At 37.6% G+C, this 20,255-nt stretch overlaps 1 protein-coding gene across 2 annotated transcripts in view; it reads right to left on the reverse strand.

Moving 5' to 3' along the window:
- LOC136749554 (leucine-rich repeat and fibronectin type III domain-containing protein 1-like protein) overlaps positions 1-14,390 on the reverse strand; it is an 87,060-nt gene extending 72,670 nt beyond the window's left edge. For both annotated transcript variants that reach the window (XM_066703966.1, XM_066703965.1), the window contains exon 1: positions 13,238-14,390. The gene's annotated coding sequence lies outside the window, so the exon portion shown is untranslated. The remainder of the gene's footprint in view (positions 1-13,237) is intronic.
- Positions 14,391-20,255: the final 5,865 nt, after the last annotated feature.

Below are 20,255 nucleotides of genomic sequence, written 5' to 3' on the forward strand. Positions count from 1 at the left end.
GATCTTTCAAAGCTGCTTTGTGTCATTATCAATACAGTTCTTGTTGTGTAAGATGTGCCAATGTAAGCACTTTATGTAAAGGGTAAAGCTGTCAGAGTACCTTATCACAGACAACAGGCAATGTCTTGATGCGACCTATAGAAAGGTAATATATTAGGAATTAAACCGGTGTGCCATCTTAAATCTGAATGCAAATTACTTCACTGGAACTGAGTTGTTTGTTTGGTTGGAAGATCTGAAGATATGGTGGAAGGAGGCCTTTGTAGCCTAAAGCAAGGGCAGCATTAAAGACATGTGAAAAAGCAACAACTCCATTAGATACAGCATTATTATTTAACAGGGAAAAAAAATATATATATTTATATATAATAGGTATTCTTCATATTGAGTTTTTTTTTTTTTATCAGGGCACGAACAGCGAAATCAGATCGTTTCCTTCATTACATTTTGAAATTGTTGCTTTTATGATGCGGTAGGTTGACCTTGAGTTTTGTTCCCTGCGGCTCCTTAACACGTTCATTTCCACTGATCTATTAGCAGTCACTGGAACTGAGAAGGGCCTTTAAATAATTTCCTGTACCGTGTGAAATAATTAAATACATGAACCGTTGCAAATGTAACCCTCAGGTTGAGTTACAGTTGCCATTAATGGGGAATGGGGACGATTGTACAGGCTGCGGTCTGGCTGTTGCGCCTTCATCCTCCATTGAGAATAGGCTGGTGTCTGGGCCTCAACCTTGTGCAATTGCCCCAGTCATGCAAAGATGAACTCCTGTTTGTATGTGGGCGCTAGTGGAAGGAAGCTGGTGGTAGTATGGCAAACAACATTATCATTTAGAGATATCTTTAATTAATTTAAAGATATCTCTAAATCATTTTGAGATATCTTAAAATTACTTCCTGTATGTAGCCCAAGATTATCACTTCCTGTTCACGTGTTCATTCGTAACTGAAGGAGTAAACAGGAAGTGATAATCTCAGCCAAAATACAGGAAGTCATTTGAAGATATCTTGAAGTGATATGCAACGATATCTGCAAATCATTTAGAGATATCTTAATTAGTTAAAAAGCACCTTAATTATATATATATATATATATATATATATATATATATATATATATATAAATGGTTTGCAGATATCTTTAAATGATTTGGAGATATCTCTAAATATTTGAAGATATCTTTGAAATGCATTTTCTCTAAATTATAATTTGGCTTGCAATAGTGGTGTTGTGAAGTACAGTCACCTTCAATTAAATTGAAGCCAGTAGACGCTGTTTTGCATGCTGGTTACAGCTCCATACCTCTAGAGGTGAAACAGTAAAGACTCATAATCTAATCTAGCCTACATCAGTCATTTCACACTGCATTAATGAACTAGACTGATCCATTGTTGTGTCAGACAACAGGAAATGCCCTTCACTTTCTCCATCCAAGCACACAGTAGCACAGTTTTCTGATTTTTCTTATTTCATTTATACTCAATTTGGATTTTTTGTTGTTGGTTTTCAGTGTTTATTGCCACTATTCTGTTCGAACTGAAATATTTAAATGTGCGTCTTGAGAAATTACATCTGACTTAAAACCTTGAAGTGACACTTAAGTGGAAAAGGTCATGGTTCGAAAACTACTAGGATGAACAGTATCAGTGTGACTGCTGTGGGCTTTCCAAGAGCCCCCAATCCCACACACACATTGTGCAGTCCAGTCTGGAGCACATAGGGTCTTTGATACGCCTCCTTATGCCCCCTGCTGAATTATGACTCATTTGTCACAGCCGCTCGTCAGGGGAATCCACAATGAGTTCATTAGATGACGACACAGGAATTTTGTGAAGTCCAATTTCAAATCCAAATTTGGCCATACTTCGCTATGTTTTGGATGCACAGCCACCGGAGTGTACAACTGGGGTTGGTTGTTGTTGAGTATGTGGAATGCCCAGCAGTGGAAAACTATGTGTTTTTTTATAGGGAAGCTATAATAATCACATCACTTGGCAGACAAACTAAAGTCCTTGTAGTTTTAAAGCAGGGCCAGAGCTTTGATCTGCAGATTTTGCCCACTGTTTTAGCAATCTGTCAGTATGCCATTGCCATTTCCTTTCCATGAAGCAAATAGAGTTAATTATCCAGATTTGTTATGGAATCACTAATATTTATTATGGCTTATTACTTATTCATTTTCATGTATCTTTCCCTCATATATATTTCAATTATCCAAAGATGTGATCAAAGAAAATACAGAATATAGAAAGATTGCCTCCTTTATAATATATTTATTGTAAAATATGTATGCCCAGAATAAGTGTAACAGGGATCACAGTGTATGAGCTTGTTATGGTGATGTAATCCCTGTACAAACCCCCAGTATCAGGAGACCGGTCTTTTGGCATAGTGGGTTTGTCGCCTGGGACACTCTTGTCGCCTTAATAACACAAAAGTTATTAACCTTATTATAAACCCTAATTAACAATTAACCACATTTTGAATTACACGTATTTGAAAAAAAAAAAACAACAACACTTATTTGAATTACACAACGCTGTACATTAGAACAAGCTCAGGTAGAACTGAGAGTAATCATTTGGAAGATGAAAGAAAAACTGAGTGAAAAAGAAAAACCTCCCTTTAAAGAATATGCCAACAATTCATTACTTAATGCCTCAAATGTATAAGTCTCCAAAGTCACCTGACAGTCCATGAGAATAATAAAATAATAGAGAGCTATGGAAACCATACCCACCCCCTCATTCCAAACCATTTCAAAACCCATATGTTGGACGCAATCAGAGCAAATGCATTTGTGGCAGGTCACAGTTTGAGGGATCCTTGAGCTGAGGCACTGTAATTCTGGGACAAGCATATCAGCAACTGAATCACTGTGGTATATGTGATTTTTTTTTCCCACTGCCCAGCATCTTCATCAACAGGAGCTAAGCATATCAACACAACATGTCATCTGTGTCATCTGAAGTAAATTCTTATGGGCTGCACTGCATGCTACTTGCTTGTTTCTTATGAGAATGAGACAATGCCTTGGTGTCTGTGTTGTAGCTGATTTCACTTTTAGCATTGTCAGATGAATTCTAGGGTGTTTTTTGGACACCTGGTGGAAAAATGTCTACTCCATCATTGCTATGTATTGAGTGTTGAATGAAAACTCAACAGGATGTAGGGAAAAGCTGTAATGGCACCACCAAAAAACAAAAAAACATCTTCAGAGGTCACTGCCAAAGGACATGCTTTACAAGGATGTAATAAATCAAACCTTCCCCAGATTCTGGAACTGACGCTTTTAATCCAGACTTAAGGCAATCCACCCATTGTACCGATCACACTTACTTTTGCTGCATGCAGGTTGTTCATGCATGCAACAATAAAGTTTGCAGACTGGATTCGTTTCAATGTTGCTTGAAAGATTTCAAGATTTTCGGCTCAGATGAGGAACTGGCAGAATGGTTTGGGCTGTTTTCATGTGAGTTATTGCACATTTACACCAGGATTTGTATACTGGAAGTTGTTACAATGTAGCAAAAACAAAAAAAATGATGATTCAAATTAGTGGTCAGAATCTGAAAGCTGCAGGGAGTTTGATGGTTCTGATAGACTGAAGTTTGAAATAAATTGTTGGACATTAAGTGCAACATATTATGAGTTACCCTTTTAACCACCCTCTGTTGGAATTCATTATTCTTTTTTTCCTTTTGTTTTCCCCCTGAAGTCCTCAAACAGGGAAATGAAAGAGAGATATGACATTGAGATGACCAATTTAGATTTGGAACAGACAATTACACTCATACTTAAAAGCAAAGTGGTTGCTTTTAAAGTTCTAGTAATGCAGGTTGTTAATAGATGTGTATGTGGTGGATTTGATCTGGTTCTTGTGGTGTCACTTCAGCACAATCCAGTGGGCAAGAGACTTACATTTTTCCAGTATAGTTTTATGCCAAATGCGTTTCAGTTTAGCTTGTTTTGCAGTGTAATTTTCCTCACTTCTATAATTCCCTTTTTCTTTTTCTTTCTCTTTATTATATTTTTTTATGGCTTGTTCTGTGGTGAAACTTCAAATCAATTTCACAAGGGGAATACAGTGTCACAGTAATTTGATCAAGATTAAGAAAAAGCAGATGAAATAAATTGAGCTTTGTGCATTATTCCTGTACTTGCTTCATTACATTAGCTCAACGTGATTTGGAAACAATTTGGGAGATTTAGTATTGACTTTGCAATGTTTGAGTGATATGGCTGCAGAGTGGCCTTTCAATTAAAAAACAAAAAAATAAAAAATAAAAGGTTTTCTAACGAACCTTTATTTCAGATTGATTATCAGTGCAGAGATGTGTAGAAAGACAAGAATAACTAGTTTATTTGTGCTATTATTATTTCTTATCAAGCTTTAATACACTTGGTACTTTTTTGCAGGGACCTTGTTAAAAATCAAAATCCTAATTCATGTGGTAGAGGACTGTCATAAATTTAAATCCTCCAACTTCTGTTATGCTAAGTTAAGGTACCACAAATACTTATCAATGACTCAGTTGAGCTGCTGCAGACTTCGCCTGTTGGCATATGCTAATGCAAAAAAGAAATAAAAAAAAGAAAGCTTTCATTTCATATGAGCATTTGACGTCAAATCACAAGCAAAATCTAATAGGATTTATTGCGGTCGGGATCTGAGACTTTGGAGCACCCTGCTGAAAAAACAGACAGGTGTGCAACCGAGATTGGACTCATACCTTTAAAAAATATATATAAAAAAATACTGACTTTGTAAATAAAAGTGATAATTTTTATTGGCACATTGCCAATCCAGTTTTCTTGTACCTTTGCTATTGCATTTTGTTGTTAAGCTACACTATGACTAAGCAATAAACAGTTGTTTGGAAATAGCATTTTGAAACAAGTTTAAGTTTTTCCCGTGAGTCCCTTTGAAGTAGATTCACCCTCGGGGAATTTCGCTTTGGCTGCCCTTCTCTGTGTTTGCATCGTGTGGTTAAAGTGGTGCTGCAGAATACAGGGTGCAACGTGGCAGTGTTGCATGTTAATTACTGCTGCAATGTAGCAATTTGAGTGGCACACTTTATTTAGCCATCAGGTAGCAAAATCATCTGCTTCACCCCTGATCAATGAAGGCTGAAATTGTACACCGTGAGGGCAGGTGTTACCTTACAAGCCCCCCTATCATAAACAGTGATCACACTGGACAATGAATGTTTGATCAATTGAAGCAATTAATGTTCTGAGCAAGTTGGGTGAACTGCATTTGTTCCCTGCTCCATTGCTCTCTGTAATGAAAGATTCATGAGCAGCCTTCTCATATTGTATGCATTTAGCCCAGGGGTATATAGGAAATGCAGTTCACATAAGCCAAAGAATCAAGCCCTGTTATTGATTATTTTATGCACAGTATGACACAGGGATTACCAATTGCCCTGATATAAAATCATTGATGAGAAAATAATATACATTTTGCTATAGTCTCTGTTTATTTTAGATATTTTGTATTGCACCTGCAGCAGTTCAGAGAGAAACATGTATGAGTACCATCTGCTGGCCATGGCATTAAAGAGAAATGGGCATGGTTCCTAAAATTATGGTTTTATGTGTCTTTTGCGTGTGTGCTATAGTGCATGTGTAAAATGTATAAACCAGATCCACATCGATTCGATCATATAAGCAACTTTTAAAATTTCCAAATTAAAAATGTATCAACTAATCGTGGATGACAAAAGTATGTTCCTTCAGGGTTTCAGGATGTGTCGTGGCATAATTTCATCAAAGAAGTTACAAAATCACTAGATTTGCCTTCCTCACGGCAACACAAGTAATTTATTATCAAATTAGTGTATCTGTCTCCATATTCTTACAGTAATCATAGTTTCCATAGACAACAGGAAACGATGCCAGTTCCAAGGCTGCAGTAAAAACAGTATAGTCAGAGGAGATTAATACATAGTGGAGATAGTTTGTGCCAACAATCCCACATTCAAAAAAGGGGAAAAAAGTGTCTGGAATTCTGCAGGAGGGAAGAGGTACTCACTCACACCGGGCTGATGAGGTGGAAAACACTGTCTTAGGCATTGTTCCATAATATACCTTAAATGCTCAATTGGGTTCAGATATGGTGAATGAGAAGACTGTGACATAGGGATAACATCATGCTCGTCAAACAGATGGGGGCATTGTCATCCTGGAAGACACCATTCCCAGGAGGAAAGCAATGCTGCATCATCAGGTGACGATGATCACTCACTACCATTAAGTAGCGGTTAGCATTGACTTTGCCTTTTAAGGGAATGAGTACCAAACTATACCAGGAAAATGTGCCCCATAACATTAGGGAACCACCAGAACCCTCCACTGTTTGGAACCAAGCACTCAGGGCTGAAGAGTTCTTTTAGGTTGGCACCACATGTGCACTCGTCTATTTGTCAAGAACATGGCTGAGGATGATTCATCTGACCATATCATACTTTTCCACTGCTTGGTAGTCCAGTGCCTGTGCTCTTTGCGCCACTGGAATAAATGCAAACGTGCATTGCCAGGTGTGATGAGGGGTTAGTGCATTGCAACCTGACTAGGGTATCCAACTCTGTGAAGTTCTCAGGTTGAAATTTGCAGTCCAATGATCTGCAGTTGGTTGTGTGTTTTGCCTTGCACTTAACGCACTATTCTGGAGCATGCACTTCCATCTACTGTTGCTCTTTGCTGATGATGTCGTTCCCTCGGACTTCCATGCTGACAACACCATTTCTGGAAGTTGAGCTGTCTTGGTCACTGAAGCTCCTGCTTAGTGTGCCCCAACAATTTCCCCTCTTTCAAAGTCACTGAGGTTTCCTCATGCAGCCATACAAGCCCTAATTATAGGAAACCAGGCCTGTCCAGCATTTGTATACATGTTATTTGCTTAATTAATGCATGAGCCACACCTGTGTATAAGGTTTCAATATACTTGGTGTCCCTCATTTATCAGGTGTTTTGTGGCCACTACCTTTATATAAGCATGCAATCTGTGTGTTACAAGAGCATTACAAAGAGCTTAGGTGCTGAATGGGGTCTCCTAAAATGTCTCCTAAAATGTATTAAAAAATGTTTGGAGTGTTGGGATGCCATTTATTTTTAAATGAGCCCTTATACCAAAGACAAGTTACTATTTACCTTTACAAAGACATTCTATTCCAAAAATCACACACTGTAACATCCATTAGCCTTTTCATAATTCCAGTGATGCAAATGTTGGATTGCACTGGGATCCAAGTGATCACTGCAGATTGCTGAACTGTATAAATTAAACAAAAAAAAGACAGATTATTAATTTGCACAAACAATCTCTGCTGCCAATTAATATCCTCTCTTGTTGGAAAGTAGAAAAGAATAACTCCATCTTCACTGTTTTTTCTACAGCTGTTGACACAGCAACCCTTCATGCTATCTACAGAAACTATAATTACTATCAGTGATTAAGAATGTGGAGTCAGAAAAATTTACTCTCAGGTGACTTGATGATAATGACTTGAGTTGCCATGAGAAGACAAATACGGTGAATTTGTTTTATTTCAGCTATTCAAGAAGTTATAACACGACACATCCTGAAACCCTGTAGGAGCATACATGCTGGTTTTTGACATCCGCCATAATTTGTTAAGTTATACATTTTCAAGTTTTGAAAGTTGCTTATATGATATAATTCATCTGGAAGAGTGGTATACATTTTATTTATACACTTTATCAACATGTAAACACCCCAAAAAATCATAATTTTAGGAACCATGCCAGATTTCCTTTTAGACAGTTTGAATTGAAATGGAGAATCAAACTTTTCTATTCAGGACAAATGGTGATATTTCCTAGCATTACTGTGTGTATGATTTCAAATGGTGAACACCAGTAAAATGTTTGGAATCTGAAATCATCTCTCTTCATGTTATAAAACCAATGGTGCCTGATGATAAATGGTTTCTAACAAGATACATTTTTATCCTTTAATTATTTGTCTTTCTTTCCTTTCCCTGAGGCCTTTCATGGTCTTGTATCCAATATCAGATGAATCTAAAATTATGAAATTGGAAATGATCAATCCAGATTGCATTGTGAATTTGGGATGTTATTATAAGGAGTGAAATAAGGTTGAGATTAAACACAAAACCAATGTGGACATGATTTATTTGGCCCACCAGAATGTCTTTGATTGCAAAGTAATGTTACAGAGCAAGGCAAGAACGTGTCTTCTGGAAATGCTGGAAAGCATAACGCACAATCTTTATTTGATAAAATAATGCACAGCGAGGCATGGCATTTTAAAAAGATATTCATGGGGATGGATTACCCTTTCTGATTATATAAATTACAAGAAACAATCCCAACAAGCCGGAGTAATGAAAATCAGATCTTTTTGCTGTGTCAAACACTGGATCATTTCATTTCGATTTAGTTTAATAAAGCACATCTGTCACAGCTCTACACCATTTAACTAATCCTTATGACAAATTAGCATTTGGAAAGATTAGCAGTATGCCCCCCCACACCCCTCTCCAAACTTCTGTACATCGGAATTCCAGTAATCTTCCGACACACATCCATGAGAAATCAGAAACACAGCTGTCCGCGCAGATGGTTGTGATCATTTCCATACCTTAGCCTCACCCCTTGCACTATCATCTGCGGCACAGTCTTGCTTAAAATAAGAAATTCCGAAACCGCCTGTAAAATGAGCTTGGTAACATTTAGGATCACTCAGTGCTACGCATTTCAAATCCACTCTAGCATGTCACATTAAGTTCTCTATTCCCTCTCATCAAATAGCTGCTGGTGATTTGACAGATGAAAGTGAGATGTCCTTCAAGGTAGAGTATTGATGGAATACATTTTCATACAAAATAAATTATATATATATATATATATATATATATATATATATATATATATATATATATATATATACAAATGTGTAAAAATAAGATTGCACCTCAATAATCCCTTCAATCCCATTAGCACTTTTCCATGGTCTTTCTTTTGTGTTGGTTGGGCTGGATCTACTTAGTATTAAAATGTTCTTGGGGATCCATAAGATGCTATAAGTATATGCATTAATTTGTTTAAATATTTGTTTCCCTAGACAGATATTTGATTTGCTTTTTACATGTTGTATGGACTTGCATGGAATAACTGTTAAATAAAAGCCCTGCACTATTTTTAGGTGGATGTGAAGAGAAGGCTGCTATTTAAGAAGTAGAATAAATGACAAGTGCCATCGCTTATCGAATCATTCCCTCTGTAACAGGCTACAATTACTGGAGCCCCTTAATATTTGTGCCCGTATAATTATCATTATAAGTGTATTGTAGGCTCTCACTGATAGCATGTGGTGATTGAAAATGACAAGACCTTTCAAAAGCAGTAATATGCTACATGACGTTTGCGAGATCTAATCTGAAGACCTCCCATCCAGCGCTAAGTTCACGCTCTTTTATTTGGGGTGATTAGACAGTCAATCAATTCACCTTACACCTGCAGCTCCATTTGAGCTCACCACCATAACATTTATATTTCCTGCAGCTTCAGAGTGCTGTAAGATCTACAAAATGGGAGTTCAGAACTGAGAAAGAGAAGAAACCTGCTCCCACAATCCCCTGAGATGGAATTATAGACGGCAGGGGTACAGCAACTGTAAGAGCTTGCATCAGAAGTCACTGTATAACAGTGTGGCAGGGAAGAAGGTCATTGTTAGCAGAGAGAATACTGCGGCCTGGAGCCAAGTGCTGTATTAACTCATAGGGATAGGCAGATGTCTGGTCATGTAAATATTTAAAGGTCAGCATAGAGATCTCACAGCCAATCTTTAGAGCTATGGGCAACTGACGTTGTCTAGATAGGAGTGGTGTTGCATAGTCACAAAAGTATTAAATTTGTCTAACTTGTGCTACCATTTATGTGCTTTATAATGCTACCTATCTATAAACCTGCACACTGTGGAAGAGCAAAACAGGCTTATATCAATCCAGAAATGTATTTATCAGTCTTGTGGATCATATCCATCTATGGTCTTCAATAGATGTTTTCCTACATTACCGTGGTCTCCTGGGAACATGCCCTGCCTTTGTCATAACTCAGAAAACAAGAAACAACACATTTGAGAACCAAGTTTAGTAGATTTTACATGCACAAACATGTATACCAAGGGAGGTAAAGCAAAACATACCTGTGCTGCTTGCATTAATTATCTATTATATGTGTTTGTATGTTGTCACTAGCCTGCGCAGCACATTGACCCCAGACACGTAATTGTTGTTAGGGATGTGTATTTACATTTTAAAACATATCAAGTCAAGTGGTAGTTCATGCATGCATCTTATTTAGCTGTGTGCTTATCCATTTCATGGGTAATGCAAATGCTAAACTACCAGGCTTTCTAGCTACATTATGCTAACATCTAAAAGGAAACATTACAGAAACAAAATAGCTATGCATTCATTAACCTAGTTACTCTGTATAATAATTATTTGGGGTTTAATTGGTGCAAAGACATCCTAGAAATGTTATATCATAGGAAGATTAGTTCAGAAACAAGATAGTACATATATATATATATATATATATATATATATATATATATATATATATATATATATATATATATAAAAAGTAATCTTCTATTGGCTGATCTGACAAATTTCTGGCAAGAGTGTATACATCAGTATATATATATATATATATATATATATATATATATATATAGGGTGCAGAGGAAACACCTCAGCTTTATACTAACACTTGAATATTTGCTGAGTTTAAGTGTTCAGAGATAATTTGCATAATGCATTCATCCACACAGACCTACAGATTGGATGTTGATCTCTGCCAAAATTTTTCAAGAGTATGAGAGGTTACCCGAGCTACAAAGGAGGCCCATTGTAGTTCAATGTAGTTGAGCTTCGAAATTCCCACAATGTAGGCTATGTCCATGTAATTTCACCTCGGGGCAAATGGTAGCCCTTTCATCAGGAACATTCACCCTCCTTTGGGATAACAATGATATACTTTTCAGCAGTTTTGTGGCACAGACCCAAATTGCCCTTGACAGATGAAAAAATATATGTCTTTAGAATAATTGAATCTTCATTGAGCAGGCTTTGGCCCTCAGGGTCTTATTACACCTGTCAAGACCTCTAGAATGTAATTCATCAATATTTTGAGCCACATCATAATCAGATCTTCAGAAATCCCAAAACAAACTGATTTAGATCACAAACCATATTGCAAATACAGCTTTCTTTCTTTTTTTTCTCCAGCTCTTACAAGGATGTACTGCAACATTCTTTCTACCTTTCAAAATGTGATTATAAGATAACTGGGAATGTGGATTGACAACTTGAACTAGGAATCTTGATCCTCCTTTCCTATGATCAACCTAGACAGTTCTCAGCCAGCCAACTGGCCTTAATTGCAAATGAGTTGTTATGAAACACAAGCATTGATGAATTGTAACACCTCCTGAATGTGATAAATGAAAGAACAGAAATAGAATATTAAACCAGACCAAAATGTACCTCTTGTATGTGTGTACAATTATGTGTATGTGTGTGTGTGTGTGCATGCGTGTGTGTGTGTGTGTGTGTGTGTTACTATTTTGACCTTCAAACTCTCTTTAATCGTTCTTCAACTGACTATGTATGTTGTTGGCAGTTTTACAACTGGACTGATTATTGATCAAGGAAAAGGGACAAATTGGCTTAATTTAAAGTTGTTACTGTTCTATCACCACATGTACTACTTATAATACTACTACTACTACTACTACTACTACTACTACTACTACTACTAGTAATAATAATAATAATAATAATAATAATAATAATGAAAGAAACACATTCATGTCATATTGGCCTGGTTTCAAAACACTTCCCAGCTAATGCAGTACAATAATTAATTAACTAATTAATTTAGTTACGTATATACTTACTTACAACAGTTGCCAATGTTTAGCACATAACAATACTCGTGGGACATGCGTGGATGTGTCATGAATCACTTCTAATTTTGTCACGTAATCCAGAAGTGGCTCCCAAAGGGACAGACAATGACATGAAAGCCACACACGACCAGCGCCAAAAATATAAGCGGCTAAACATTGCTTTTTTGTTCATTTGTGTAAACCACTGCTCGCGCCTTACAGATACACGGCAGAGCGCAGCCGCACACAGAGAGAGAAACCGGAGCAGGAGCTGTCCGTAGTGCTGATCCGTTTTAGCACCAGTAATGGGAAAACACCCAACACATCAGTCCACTAGTCTTTATTTATTATTATCATTTTACTTGATCTACGAATGCTTTTAAGCTGCAAACCCTTACATAACAAACATTTATTCGGGTGTTTCCTTTATTTTCGCAATTAAAGATAAAGATTTTAGCTAGCCTCTAAACATTTCAATCAGAGCGGTACCCATTCAAAATAATAGACAAATGAAATGTAATGTAAGTTTGCATCTTCAAATCCACACACACACATACACACACGCACATACACACACACGCATGAAAAGATAGCTACCAATGCCTGCTAGTAAATCATTAAATACATAAATAAATTGTTATGAAATTAGGATACAATTGCAATCCACAACATAGATGTATGAAATATGTATATCATGATAACCACACAGAAATAATGTATATTTATTAAAATAAATCAACAGAACTTTGCACAGAATTCCGTTTTGATGCAATATCCCTGATGAGTGTTCCCTAGTATTCCCTGTAGCCTTGCGACATTTTTATTTTATTTTTTTGTTTCGGTTACAAGCTACACATTTGAAAGTGCAGAATAACTGATCCCCATAATTAAAAATGAGAAGAAACATCGTTAAACAATACCATACGCCCGTTTAAATGGCAGTTTGTGCCTTTTATTTTTAATTACTAAGCAATCAATTGCATAGCCCATTTAGACATGTTAAGTTATAAATAAGCTGACTCTTTTCTTGCAAATTTCCGACAGGTCTGCTGTATCTACAATAAACAAATCCTCCACATTGCGAGACAGATACAGACCGAGGTAGGTGTTCACTTTCAAGGTGATTTTTAGTTTAGTTTTTTTTTTTTGTAAATCCTACAAAGTGAAGTACCACATAAAAATATCAATTTAATTAAGGCCATCGTGGTACAGAAAACAAACATGTTTGCATCCACACACTTGGCAATCATATACACTGTGGATAGCATAACTAGATTATCAGTTACCTTCCTCTCCCTCCAGAAGATCCTCCGCGTTGCAAGGTCTGTCACCGGATCGAGAGATGGCTGGTGCAGCGCCCAACTTAGGCGCTTCGCTTCTCACAATGCAAGCTTTTCCAATAGCCGGGTAGGAATGTGTATAGGAGCAGCAGTGGGTATTTTTAAACGGCGCAAGCGAAGGACTCTCATCTGAGTTGGCATTAGATACAGGACATTGCCAGTTAAACGGCAATGTTCAAATACATGCCTCTATCCTTGCGGGCTGCCTTCTTATCCCGAAAGATGCTTAAAAACACGGGAGCAGAACAAGTAACGGTGGCGTGTTTCTTCGGCGTCAGTGACTAAGTCATTGTAAATGGTCATCTGCATGAGAGCTGGAAAACATGTTTCTATTTCTTGGACGGCTTGCGCTGTCCTTGACCAGTATTCACAATGCAATTAATCAATGGTTCATAAAACTACTTCCTATTTGTAGTGAGAACTAGTCGCAAATGCGTTCAATGCATTTATTCAAAAACGCCATAGCGGTGCAAAACAATCGGTATGTGCAGCTACACGGTAAAAGGAAAATGCATCTCATCGAAATAGTTTATCCTGTAACAATTCTCATCAACCCACGGCATTCACCTTGAACTTTGTAAGTCCTGCTGTAGAGCGCTTGCTGAATGATTTGGTCGTATTGATTACACAATTATTCCGTATACTTTCTCTTAGTATAACTTGTAAACCAAAGGCATCTGTAGCTTTTCTTTTAATCCAAGAAGGAAAAGAAGACAAGGGAAATCTACGATTCCAAACTGTTCAATACCATTTTATCTACACATTTCAATAGTCCTTATATTCGTTGCTCGTTTAGAAACTGCGCCGATGACAGAAAAGGCTTTGTATTGTTCCCACAGAGCATTACTTTTGCAGAACAGGCGAAGCAAGCTAGGTGCACCTCGGCGTGCTGAACTTGTCCTGGCACTCCCCAGTCCTTTTCTTTCTTTCCAAGTAATATTGCTGTCCCTGCGGGGACACGTACTTATCCTTTCGCGTTGTTTTCATGCACATTTTACAATTGGCATCCAGATAGTTTTTCAACTTCCCTTTGCCGTCTTCTGCATAGCTGTGAAAGTGCAATGCGAACGACACGAGCTACTGCGTTTTCTTGCCGAGAATAAAAAAAGGGTCGGGTTTGTGCAGAGAGAGAGAGCGAGAGCGAGAGAGAGAGAGAGAGAGAGAGAGAGAGGGGGGGGTGAGAAAGAGAGAGAAATGATCCGGGATAGCAACACACGGTGTGCGGAGGGAGGGGAGTTTCTGAAAACTGGCTTCTGAATTTAAATGAGCGACAATACAATATGTGGGCTGAATTCTACTGTACATTGTAATGTTGTATTTGTATGTCTTTTATACAAAGAATAATACACGTCATATATTATACATTCATTAGTCTTTCGCGTTTTTTATCTTCTTTTTCAAATCAAACTTACAACGTCATTATATACCGTTTATACAAAGGGTGAAAGGGAAAGGATTCAGATTTCTTAAGCAAATCACTTTTGAATGATATTATGACGATGGTGATGATTTAACACATGCACATTTTCATTATCTTCCACGCACCCACATCACATAGTTTGAACTAAGCTTTGCATTATTTAAACAGTGGCTAGTCATTGAAATTCTGTCTAAACATCGGCAGTGTATGTAAGCTCTATTTTGTGCTCGGTGTTGTGTCACGTACTTTACATATTATTCTTCTGTGAAGGCATCTTATAGTAATATGGCAATGATCCTGATATTACGTAGTGCATATCAACAATGTATGACAACTGGCTTATTTAATTCAAACTTCCTATTCATTTCTACCTGGGACTGTGTCCTACCTTAAAGACTCAGCACAAACCTAAGAGAATGCAGCCTCGTTTGGCTCCTAGTTAAAACCTTCAGGGTTTCTAGATGCTTGACACTTAACAATAACTGGAGTTGCCAGTTGTGAATGACAAGATGACAACAAGAATTCAATCAAGGTATGGCAAACTCGACACTGAGTGTTTGATGTTTTGACAGCTTGTTTATTATGATTTGTTTGAGATTACTGAGAAATACCAACAGATTGCTTTGGTGATGTCAAGTATTGCATGCTAGTAATGGGACATACTTGACAGAGATGGACTGACAGACATATACATTCCAAAATATCATCCTCCATTTTGACCCTTTGTTATTGGTCTCTCTATCATACATGGAGGTGTCTGTGGCTCAAAATGTTGGCCAGGTAATAGTGCATGTGATGAATAGAGATTTGATTGTTTTCCTTTATTTGTTCCCCGGGATCTGAAAGCAGCTGTAAAATCTGTATATATTAATAGGCACAGTTATGGATTAAAGTACTGGCACCTCTTATTTGAAACAATGGCACCTTAGTAAATGGTAACTTTATATAACGAATGTTGTTTGTTAAATTAAACTTATTTAGCAAAATAATTATTATTTTACACTCAGATATCACAGAGTTCACTAATAAGGAAGCCAGTTGATTGTAGATGTCTCTAGAGCAGCAGACTAGTATCAGCACATTCTATCTTAACTTTATTCAAGTCAGTATGTATGTAAATGACTAAATAATTAAATAAGAAATATGGAAATACAGGGTTCTGAGACTTTTTTCTTTAACTGTAAATAGATAGGAAGGTATACTGACAGACTGTCTTTAAACTACAGGTGGAGCTGTCCTTTGTGCTGAAAGATAGCCAGCTAGTTAGATAGATAGGTTTAGGTTTTTAAATAAACTTAATTTAACAGATCAAACAACAATTAACACATTGTAAACTTATACACTAAACCACATAAATCAGCACCTCAACAAGAGATGCAACCAATTAAATATTTCAAACCCCTCCCACACCGCACCCCCCACATACAACTGACTATTTACAAGCAAAGAAAAAAGGAGAGAGAATGAGAGTGTGTGTGAGAGAGAGAGAGAGGAAATGCATACACATATGCAGCACAAGTATGCTCTCATTTGGGACAATATGAGTTTCAATCTGGCTGCTCAGGTCTGCAACTTGTTCCATGATCACCAGCGGTGGATGTGCCATGCCAAATGGTATTTCCCCTGCTCTCTGGCCAAGGAGAACATTGCCTGTGATGTTGATGAACATTCCTCTGTAGGAATCCAGAGTCAACATCCTCTTCAGCAGGTTCACCATCATGTTGCTCATTTCAGCTTCCACAGCTCTGTAGAACCTGTGCAAGGAAAACAGAAGAGAGAGTTTAAAGGCCTGGACAAAAGGAATCATTTGCATAACAAAGGTATGAGATACTTTGAAATGATTCAGTTTAGTCCAGGGAATTCAGAGATTTGTTTTTCACCTTTCATTCAGTTTCAAGAGTTCTTCAGCCTTATATGCTAGTCTGTCATAATGTGAAGAGTCAGTTACTCAATTTGAATAAGGAATAAATAAATACATACATACATACATACAGACAGACAAACATACCATACAATGCAATGTAATATAACACAATGCGACACAATGTAATACAATGCAACACAACACAATCCAATGCAAGGGGACAAACCTAGACTGGACTTAGGGGTCCTTGAAAACTCAATTGGTTTAAGATGCTAGTGGAGACAAAGTTTATTATTCTTATTATTCTTATTTATTTCTCATCAGACGCCCTTGTCCAGCGTGACTTACAAAATATAAGAGCAATACAAAGTGCAATAATACAGTGCAATTCAAGGCATAATACATTTTACAAATTCACAATTTGCACAAGTGTATATCAGATATAGAGTAAACAATATATAAGGTCTTACATCCTAGATTGTAAAAGCTGATAAATGTAGACAAGATGTTAGGTCACAATCAAGGGCCAGGGGAAAGGGAGCATAGGGGAACTGAAAAAAAAAAATACGAGTACTAGTAAAGCAAGGCAAGTAGTATGACAAAACGTATAAGCGCAATCTTACAGGATGGTAAATTACTAAATTACAAGTACTGTCTGAAAATATGCATCTTGATTAATCGCCGGAAGGAGGTCAGGGACTCTGCTGCTTTGACTTCAGTGGGCAGGTCGTTCCACTATTTAGGGGAGAGGGATGAGAAGGAGCGGCTCTGGAGGAAGGAGAGTGAAGAGGAGGCAGAGTTAGTCTGGCACTGGAGGAGCGCAGTGGTCTGGAGGGGATGTATGGAGAGACGAGTGACTGAAGGTAGCTTGGTGCAGTGTGGTCGAGACAGCGGTAGGTGAGGGTCAAAGTCTTGAACTGAATGCGTGCCGGTATCGGGAGCCAGTGGAGGGAGCGGAGCAGTGGAGTAGCGTGTGCGAATCGTGGCAGAGAGACACCTGACGAGCCGCTGAGCTCTGGATGAGCTGGCGGGCGGGTAGTGGATGCAGGTAGGCTGGTCAGGAGGGAGTTGCAGTAGTGCAGGCGGGAGAGGACCAGTGACTGGACGAGCAGCTGAGTCGAGTAGTCGGTGAGGAAGGGACGGATCCGGCGTATGTTGCCCAGGAAGAATCTGCAGGTGCGTGTAGAGTGGTGATGTGCTGGGAGTAGGAGAGCACAGGATCGAGGGTGACTCCTAGGTTCTCAGCAGAAAAAGAGAGAAAGTGTCGTAGATTCCAAGGGGATTGAGATGGAAAGATCAGCAGAAGGTGAGGTAGAGGGGGGGAAAATTAGTTTGACCTTAAAGTGTTTGACTCGACAGTGATCCATGATCATGATGTTCTCGGGTTTCAGGTCGGTGTGGATGAGGGACAACTCCTTTAGCTTGTCCAGCAAGCAGCACCTGGGTGGTGATGGTGCGGATGTGGTGTAGTCCTATTATTGTGCTTTTGTATTGCCCATGTAAACTATGTTGACCTTAAATGCACTCTACTTTTTGAGATATAATTGTATTTATTTGTTCATTAATTTATAAATGATTAATGAAAAGATGATGATTTGATACTTAAGTCTACAATTTCTGTTCTGTTACTCAGTGTTTTCCGTCGAGTTGGATATGTGCTGCTCATTCAGTCATTCTATTTTAGGTGGGTGTTTCCGTGTGTGAGACCCCGCCCATCGAACGATCTCCCTACCCGTGACCCCGCCCTCAGACAGGTAACAGCAAGATGGCGACAAGGAGTTATTGCTGCTCATTTTTACTTTTGAAATATTTTATATATATTTTTAAATGTTTTAAATTAGTTTATGTGTTTAATCCTCCAGGGGTCCACTCACAAAGTGCAACTGCATTTTACATTTTTATTGCGAATTCGCAAGGGTATTTTTTAAGCTAAGTGCTGGGTAAGTCTTCGCTTATTTGTTATCCGTTTAATTATTTCACAGATCGTTTATGTGTGTTGCTTTATTTAGAACCCACTGGGTTGTAACTGTAAGTATTAGCGAATTATTCCACAAGTATCAAATTGTGCATTTGATTTTTTGTATTGTTTTAGTTTTTTTCTGTAAAATAATGTTTTAAACCTCAATTATATTTTAAGGGCACTAGTATAAGTGCTATTGTGCAGTTAATTTATTTTAAGTGCATAACTCTGTGAATTATAAATAAGTCTGTCTTTTGGCTCCATGGCTCTTAAGTTATGCCAGAAATTGATTTTAACCCGTTTTCTAAAAGTTACCACCAAATGTGTTCTTCAAGGTTTTATGTATTTTCACTTAACGTTGCAAAGTTTTCAGCTCCGGATCTCCCAGTACCGGATGAAACATCCCATTATCTCGCTGAGAAGTTTAACTGTGTTCATGAACTGAAATAACCTTTCAAAAAGTAGGTTCATCTTATAACATACTGCTGTTATTATAGCATCCTTTATTTGGATAACATTGTTTTAAGACCACGTTAAATCTTTAATTGCTGTCTCATGTTTGACTCCAACTTTAAAAAGATAATATGGAGTCAAGGGGGTTGCACAGAAGTATAATTTGACAACGTTTAAGTGCTTAAGAAACCATGGAAATGTTTTGACAGTGCAAATGTTTGGCTGGTTCATAGACGATTACGATGTAACCAATACAATGTCAATGTCAGCACTGAGATAAGGAAGTGTAATGTTTGTTTTCGTTTTGATTTAGATTAGAAATGTATACTTTTGATTTTGTATTGACTTTTGTCATTCTTAAATTGTACTTTGTATTCATACTTAATTAGAAATGTGTATCGAATTGGATTGCTGCACTTGTGTAACCTGTAAGTCGCATTGGAAAAGGGTATCTGCCAATAAACTTATTGTAATTGTAATACAATTTGTTAGAGGGTTTGGAAATAATAGTAACTGTTCTCGTTAACAGCTGTTTTCTCGAACACCAAGCCTAATTTTTAATCAAATAGCGATGTTGTCATTGAAACTTCCCCACAGACCTGGAGCAGAAAACACAACATGAGACACTCAGACACTTGTTCCTTGTTTTAAAAAATAAAACTACAATACCCACAATGCATTGAATGGTTAAACTAATAATTAATCAAACAGCATGAACAGAAACCTATTTTTTGTAATAATTGCAAAGCATGCATAATCAAGAATCTAAACATCAGGAAGTAGCTTGCGATAGGTGTAATTAAAAATGCAATCAATACATTGTTTCCAATGTTACAAATTGTGCTTCCCGAAGCATAAATCCAAAGGTGTCTGAGGGTGCATTGAGAGGAGAGGTGGGCGAAGACCTGGAGGAAAGCAAAGAAGATACTGTCAGCAGATTAGAGAGTTGAAACGTGTTGTTGTACAGATTATGTTTCAAAATGAAACTGTATGGTGTGAGAAAATAAATATGCAAATCAACATTAGCAGCCTGCTGAGATTAGCTTCACAAATTCCAAACCCCAAACCCTGGCAGAAGCAGCAGTTAACATCCAAGACGGTGCTATAAATCATGATGTAAATGACCCCCCCCCAAAAAAAATATTAAAAATAAATCCCAAGAAAAAATAATGCAGATACACGCTCTATAGTGACACCCCCTCTATTGAAGTTATATAACTGTCCCAGAAGTCAGACATACACTTCCAAACAGAACAATTGTAGGTAA

The sequence above is a fragment of the Amia ocellicauda genome, chromosome 5 (genome assembly GCF_036373705.1).
Source record: "Amia ocellicauda isolate fAmiCal2 chromosome 5, fAmiCal2.hap1, whole genome shotgun sequence".
Classification (NCBI taxonomy): Eukaryota; Metazoa; Chordata; class Actinopteri; order Amiiformes; family Amiidae; genus Amia; species Amia ocellicauda.